We start from the raw sequence: 8,084 nt of genomic DNA on the forward strand, positions 1-8,084 counted from the left end.
CATTTGTTTCTGTGGCCACTTGGGATTTGGGGAAGTCTTTTTCATGCTGTGTCTCAGCCACCCCTAGACAGGCAGACAAAGTTAGCAACTAGCCTGTAAACATGGAGCATTTAGCAACTAGAGCCGGTGATTTGCCTCCGAAGTTGGTGGAGAGCAAAACAGAACTAAAAAGACACTGAAAGGTCCAGTGAGTAACATTTAGAAGCCTCTATTGGGTGAGATGGAATACAATATTCATAGGCATGTTTTCATTAGTGTATAATCACCTGACTATACTATAACAATAATTGTGTTTTGGTTACCTTGAGCCGCTTTTATCCACAGATGGGAATGGGTTCTCTTCCACCTAGGCCGCCATGATTAACCACCTTGTTTCTACAGTAGCCCAGAACAGACAAACCAAACGCATTATAGAAAGTTTCTCCTACACACTTGGAAGGCTGATCTGTATTCAAATGGTTGCAGTCTGCAACTTCACTGCCCTATGCCACGAAATCCTTCCCACTTGTCCTTAAATATTGGATTTGCATTCAACAGATGGACACAAAGTCGACTCAAATGAATGCTTATGTTGCTCCAGGTGTGCTGGATGTATAAATAAGCCAATGTTTGACAACATGTTTGCTATATCACCTTTACAAAGGTGATAATATCAGTTATGTGTTTATAGCCATGTGACCAAAAAATCTATCACGCAACTAATCATCACCTCTGAGTTGAGGTTTAACTTCTTAACTTCTAGTCTTTCTGCAGCGATACAGAAGTGTGCTCAAGGGTGTGTCAGTACACGGTGACATCACTGTTTGGTGTGGTTACAGGTGAAACAGAGGACACAGAGCAGTGAAACACTGCTTTCCAGCCAGTGGTTAAGTTACTCTTTAACTTACTTGCTACCTTTGCAGGAAACTTAGATGTTACCTTGCTATTATTATGTCACAAAATTATTTTTGGGTCCATATTATCATGGTTTTTGTGTTGGTATTGGGAGGTTTCAAGGGAAAGTGAGCACAAATGGGATATATAGAGTGCAGTGCAGCGTGATCACAGTGGACTGTTGCCTCTGTCCGGTTACACCCACATTCAGAGGTGGAAAGAATATCTAAGCAAGAGTGTTGCTATGTTGTAAAATTTTACTCAGGTCACGCTTGAACTCAACTAAAAGAACAGCTCAGAAAGTATCTATCTATCTATCTATCTATCTATCTATCTATCTATCTATCTATCTATCTATCTATCTATCTGTCTATCTATCTATCTATCTATCTATCTATATCTATCTATATATATATCATCATATTTTCTATATCACTAAAACCATCTTAGTAGTGCTTGGTTGTGAAGATGGTGAAGAGCAGAGATAAAGTATGTCTAAATATGGTTTCTGAATAGCTAGTGTGTGACAGCAGCTTCTTTTTCTATTATTTCATTATGCAGGTGCAATACAGGAAAAAAAAACACTGAAATCAGCAAACATTACACAGTCGTCCATGAATAGCAGGAAAGGAAATCATAGATGATAGTTTGGAAAAAATAGGAGGCGACTGTTACTGGTAACACCAGTGCTGTCACAGCTCTTATTCTCAGCCAAGACTCTCATCTCCGGTATCATTGTAACTGTCACTCTCTGGGTGGAAAAGAAGGGAACACAAGAGTCTGCAGCTCTCTTTTATGGCAGCTATAATTTCATGTTGAGAAAAGAACGCATTCAGGTGAGGCCCATTAATATATATTGTCTTGGAAATGCCCATGTCTATATGTTAATGAAGTATACTAATGCAAAGGGGGGTATAGTGGGAGGTAAGTGGGAGGTGTGGTGGTTTGGAGGATGGCATGGAGGGCGCTTGAGGGGAGCTGAGGGCTATGGGAGGCTAGGGAGAGAGGAAAGATATCTTATTTTGTGGATTTTACTTGGTTTGATGTATGATTATTGAAGGGCTCATTGCTCATTTGTTTTCTCCCTAGTTGATTTAAAGGTCCAGTGTGTAACATTTAGGAGGCTCTATTGGCAGAAATGGAATATAATATTAATAAGTATATTTTAATTTGTGTATAATGACCTAAATATAAGAATCATTGTTCTTTTTTTATTTAAAAATTGTATCTATCAACCTGTATTATATGACAAAGGACACAAAAATGTTACAGACAATCTGACAAACGTGACTTGGGATGACGATTGCTCCCTCTGCACAGACTAGGGCTGTTATATGCATAATGAAATACTGCGCTATTGAGAGGCCAACTGCAGAAGATGGCAAGCCATCACCACAACTGCCTGTGACGTCACATCATCATGTCATGTTCAGTATTTGTTTTTTAAGGTGGGAAAGCATCCTAGAGCGATGAGGCTGAAGAGACTCAATACAGCAGAAGCACTGTCTGAAACGTAGAGCTCCTCAGTATCCCTCAGTCCACAGCCCAGGATTACAATACCACACGCCTCACTTGCTCTGGAGAATCTCCCAATTGGAAACCTTAATTTCCAATTCAACCCCCCCTACCTTTTAGCTCACTGTTTTGGCTTCATGGCCATAACTTGGTCACTCCCACAGCGTTGTTTTATGGCCGCTGTAGGCAGCCGTTCACCGAAGAAGTTCTCCAAACTCACTGTTTATAACTTGCCCAGAGACTAGCTAAAGCAGCTGAAGAGTGAGATATGTCCCTCAGGAGTTGGTAGAGACCAAAAACAGAGCTAAGAGACAGTAAATATTGGACTTACAATTGCCAGGTGGCCAGAACAGGACTCCAAATGAATTCCAATGTTCCTTCATGTCTACTGAATCTGTAAAAAAGCAGATGTTTACGAACATGTTTGCAATATCAACTTAAGGAGCAATGATATGTTACTGTTGTTTTTACATATTATTTCCACTGCCCCCCATGTGGTCAAAAATGTACATTTAAGGTTTATGATGAAATGTTGATATTTTTTATCTCATATTATCTTATCTTCTTATCTACTTCTAATACAGTTTGTGGATCTCTACAGTTTTGGTTTCCCAGAATGCCTGTTGACGACCCTGAGGAATTAGGAGTGATGATGTTACAGTAGTTTCCAGTGAATATGGACCTGTGGGCACATTAGTACAACTAACTGTGAACATGTATCTGTGATCTTGGCTTTCTCTTTTACTCTTGAAACACAGTATTTTCCCCACTGCATTTTGGTCTGTTGGGGCCACTTATGGTGGAGAGTGAAAGAGTGATACCTCTACCTGTTCTTTGATGTAGGCCCAGTGCTCCCTGCACAACATTTGTCTACTACAGTAACAGTTCCTCTTCTTGTATTTTGTATCTTTCTACAATTTTAATCTCTTCCTGTTGGTCATTTTCTTATTATAATACATTACCTTATATTAACATTAAATATATCATCAGTTATGCTTCTGTTGTTGTACAACTTGCTGCTTTATTAAAATGTAATATAGTAGTATAAATGATAGTATAATATTAATGTGCCACCATCAGGAGCGAATCTAGTGGGGTGGCAGCTACCCCCATAAAAAATACCTGGCCAACCAAGTTTGATGTCAAATTCTGTCAAATTTAACACATTAATTTAGATTAAATTTTGGATTAAAAATTAAAAATGTTAAAGTTGCAAATGAACACATATAATTTACTTTTTATTTGGAAAAATGTCAACAATTTATTGATTGCACCTTGACATTTTTCTATTAATTTGACACAATAATAATGTAATCTTTTTTAGTTGAAATATCTTAATTCAGGGGCTTCTCCAAGTAATTATTCACATGTGTGATTGTTGTCAGCACATATATATGCCACCCTCTTGCCACATTCTGCATATTTTTGTAGATCCGCCCCTGGCCACCATGTCTTCTGTGTTTGGCAAGTTATCCAAATTAATAAGAAAAGTACATTCTAGCACAAGAAAAATGGCCCCAAAAATTCACAATGTATTACCAATAGCTGCTTTTGTAGCTGTCAAAGTGCTTTGAGTTGAATTTTTACGGTGTTTATTCATTATTCATATGAAAGCACACTAAAGCACATTTCCCTTCTATCAGTATGACAGGCATACTACAATCTCTAGATGAGTATACATAGTTTCTAACAAAGGGCACAAGAGGAAAAAGGATGAATGTTTCGACAGGTTAAAAGTCACTTTGGGTACTTTTTGGTGATTTATCAGACACTAATGAAGCAAAGCCCTGTGTGGTGCTCCAAGTAAGTTCAATGAGATGCTAAGAATTCTTTTAATATTATTTACACTTGTGTCTTCAACTCCTGGCATGGATAGATTGATCAAACGGACCCAGGCATGTAGGGAACATTAAACGGACCTGAGTAAAGGTGTACGTAGCCTGATGACAGATTCACAGGCGAGAGGCAGGATGCTTTTGAACCCTAGTGTAAGATAATGTGTATAATTCACTGCAGGGATGTTAAGTGCACTCATTTCACACTCCATTTCACACAACGCTGCCCTAGGAAGAATCTGTGTGTATGATGACTCAGGAAATGTACAACATCACTCTTCTGGATCTTTCTGTTGTTCTTTCTCTCCATAGTTAATAATTTGAAATCCAATCGTTTTTCCACACCATTTCAAAATTAATGATATGTCAGGAATATAATAAGGGCCGAATCCATGTTATGAGTGAAATTCATACTAGTCAATGGAAGTCAATATTTGGTAGCAAATTACTTTAAAAGATGTATTACCAACATTAAAATGCTATTTGAAGGTCTAATTTCTACCTGTTGCTTTAGTCTAAATTTAAACCCTAATGCACAAAATTTAAATTGTAGAACACTAAGAGATAAGAGTGTCTGTTTACATGTGATTACCTCTTACAAGGACAAACATTTCATTTACATCCATCAGCCAAAGAATAGGAAATCCTCTCACTGAGTGTCAATGGGCCATTAAAATACAGAATAAAATGGTCTTTGTGAACTCCTACTGATGTAATTTATACACACCACACATCCATTTGCTTACATATTGTAGAATTTGATCTATTTGAAAACATTTTCTATACACTATCAACACATAAAATACAAAACAACCATCCTCAGAGGGATCAAATGCAGTCCACTAATTGTAGGATGCTTTCCTGAAAACAAATGACCACATTATGAATATCATAGATGCTTCTAAATAAATAGAAAGCAAATACATCTGTGTGTGTGTGCATCTGTGTATGCATATGCTAATGCAATGTGAGGGCATGAATTAGGGCAGGGATTCAGTCATGTATTTATTTGGGTATTTACTGTATTTATTTTCTTTCATTTTAGGTGACCTGTTTTTCATTTTAAAGAAGAAAAAAAACATCCGAACATGCTGTGTTTGTAGTGTAGCCATGTTCCTCATTTCCCCTATCTTTACTATGGGATTGTTTGGAAAACCTCCCCAGCGAGCAGATGGTGTCTGCCGGGAGGAAAATGAAGCTGGAACCTGGGCTCTATACACTGCACAACCACACTTACCCAGCACAAGCCTTTGTAAAAGAGAACAACAGAGCGGAGGTCTATCGGGAATTTAACCACGGGTCTGTTTTGGGAAACAGTGCACACGTTTGTTTATTGCAGTCTTGCTCTTGGATCCATGCAGCAGCTACAGTAAAAGATGTGGATACTGGAGAGTCTCTCTGTAGACAGGATCAAGCTTTCCCCCTCTCTTGGAATGATTTCAATCACTTTGATCATTGTGGTTTGCATCAAGTGAATGTGATGTATTCATTATTTGACCCCTTTGTTTACAGAGTGAAATGCATAGAAACATTTTTATTCTCTAGCCAATCTACAGTATGATTGTCTGTCCTCGTGTATTATATAGCAAAGAATAAGGCAATACTGCCGTATCTCCCCATAGCTGCTTACACTCTGGCCCATGACATAATAAAGAGAACTTAGCAGCAGGGGTCTTACGCTGAGTCTGCACTTGCTAAACTAACTCGGAGGACAAGATAAGCCAGGCAAAGCTTGGAAAAGTAAATCTAAGGCTGTTTGAATAAGCCCTGCACCTCACTGCCTGCTACAATCTACCCACAGAGTATTCCTCCCAATCTCTCTCTGGGGGAGATTTCTTAGGCATGCTTTGTAGCTAGATCCAGGTAGGGTATCAGTCACTGCAGTTGTGAAGAACATGCCAACAAGAATAACCCCAACGTAAGACATAAAATCTATCTCATGGGAGCTCAGAGGCAGGATGAGATTGAATTAAAATCTGTATTTTGCTGAGTCAGACTCTTTAGATAATTACCCATAGATATGAGGAACATTTCCCCTATTGGCTGTAAGTTCAGAGGGAATGCAGACAATGGCATATTTGGCTGCAGTCAAAGCCCCCACACTATGAATTGAAGCTATGAGAGTAGGATAGCACAAAGCTAATCTCTGGCCCCTCAAAAAGGCCTGAAGGAGCAGTCCAAAATGGAAGCAGTATTAACACCATAGTTTCTTCGTGTGTCAGGTCTCTCCGCTTGTCTTGTAGTCCTTGACAACCAGTGCCTCCATTGTTTAATATGCCAATAGAAAAGCAGTGTACACGCAAATTAAGGATAATATACATAATCTGTCAACAAAATAATGGCCTTGAAGTAACAACCATGCATGCTTAAGTAACCTATTAAAGTTTGCTCTGGGGTACACAGTAGCTGTCTCACATCAGCAGTTCTACCACATGTCTCCAATCTCCTCTGCCAGGAGGCTGCACATCTGCACAGCACAGTGACTGACAATCGATGGTTAAAACACCGTTCACCCTCTTCCCCCTCTTCCCCCCCAACACACACTCAAAAAACACCACCCAGCTAGGGTGCTCCCCTACGTGACTCAACTTGTTTCAGGGCTGAGAGGGAGACACGAAGAGAGAGGTGGAGATTAGATAAATCTGGTGGAGCATGTTTGCACCCCGTTGTTGCCATTCAGAGTCAGACAGGATTGGTTTGTATTGGAAAAAAGATGTGCCCATTGTTTGGTCTAATCTGTGCTTTCAAAACTGTAGCTATAATTACATTTAAACACCGTAGCTCCAGCGCTTTGGAAATTGAGTCATTCTTTTTATCATATTTTGTGAGACTTCAGGCGCCTCTGCACCGCAGCAACGCACAGAGCTCCACACAGACCGCTGCGCCTTAACGCGTTAAAACAATCAATGCACCTCCAGTCCTGGGCGTTGCACTCCTCGTTATAGGCAAGCCGGACATCTACTTTTTCTAAACAGCAAGAACAGTATGCATCAGTACCTGATTTAAGTATTAAACAGCGTTGAAACATGTTAGTTGCGCGGAAAATGTTTGCGTGCATCCCCAGATTTGTATCATGGCTCCTAATAGCCAGTATCTTTTCAATACTCCACCTCAAGACTTAAGTAAATTTAAGTCACGACGTTTCTTAAACATTTGATTGCCGTAGACGACCCATTTTTTGCAGCTTGGGTGGCTGTACTTACCCCTATCACCTATCCACGAAGAATCCTTTTATAAGAAGTGACCCATATCCAAAGCAAAATCGTATCTTGTTGAGTCTATCAATTCTGTGGAAGAAGGATTTCCTGAGCAATTCTGGCTTTTAAAAAAAAAATTTAAAAAAAAGGAAAAATCAACATCTAAACATTGTTTGTGAATAGTATCCAAAAGGAACCCACACGCATTTCGAGGCTGCGTCGATCGCCCCAAATCATTGCGAGCGCTGTCCGCGGAAAAGTGGTGCTGAAAGTCTCAAGTCCCAACTTTAGGCTCTGTGCGAATGGGGAATAAATGCCAAGTCCAGTAGGGCCACTCACCAAGACGGCTCCTGCGATGAGTGGATCAGATTTTTACGGGATAATAGAGCGGAGGAGCACACATCCCACACCCGAGGCGAGAGTACTTTCCAGCTGATAGACGGAGGACTGTATGCGCCCCGTACACCGCATGTGATTGATGTTAAATGCATCGCAGCACACCGCCTGTATCAGGGAAGAAATGCACCATCAATGAATGGGGGGTGGAGGGGGGGAGAGGTGTGAATGCCAGATTACAGCATGTAATACCACCAGCGCTTTGGCAGTGGCTGCATATTTAAAGTGTGACACGGAGCCTTTGCTTCCATTTGTTAAATCTTAACGT

The 8,084-nt window shown here is 40.0% G+C and overlaps 1 protein-coding gene across 2 annotated transcripts in view; it reads right to left on the reverse strand.

Moving 5' to 3' along the window:
* The window catches only part of LOC127371069 (metabotropic glutamate receptor 4-like), a 157,047-nt gene extending 148,963 nt beyond the window's left edge, over nt 1-8,084 (reverse strand). Inside the window, exons 1-2 of one of the 2 annotated variants that reach the window (XM_051413649.1) lie at nt 7,427-8,084; nt 2,720-2,782 (exon numbers count right to left, since the gene is read on the reverse strand). The gene's annotated coding sequence lies outside the window, so the exon portion shown is untranslated. The remainder of the gene's footprint in view (nt 1-2,719; nt 2,783-7,426) is intronic. The other variant, XM_051413648.1, reaches the window with a different exon arrangement.

This window comes from Dicentrarchus labrax, unplaced genomic scaffold, assembly GCF_905237075.1.
Source record: "Dicentrarchus labrax unplaced genomic scaffold, dlabrax2021, whole genome shotgun sequence".
NCBI classification, from domain to species: Eukaryota; Metazoa; Chordata; class Actinopteri; family Moronidae; genus Dicentrarchus; species Dicentrarchus labrax.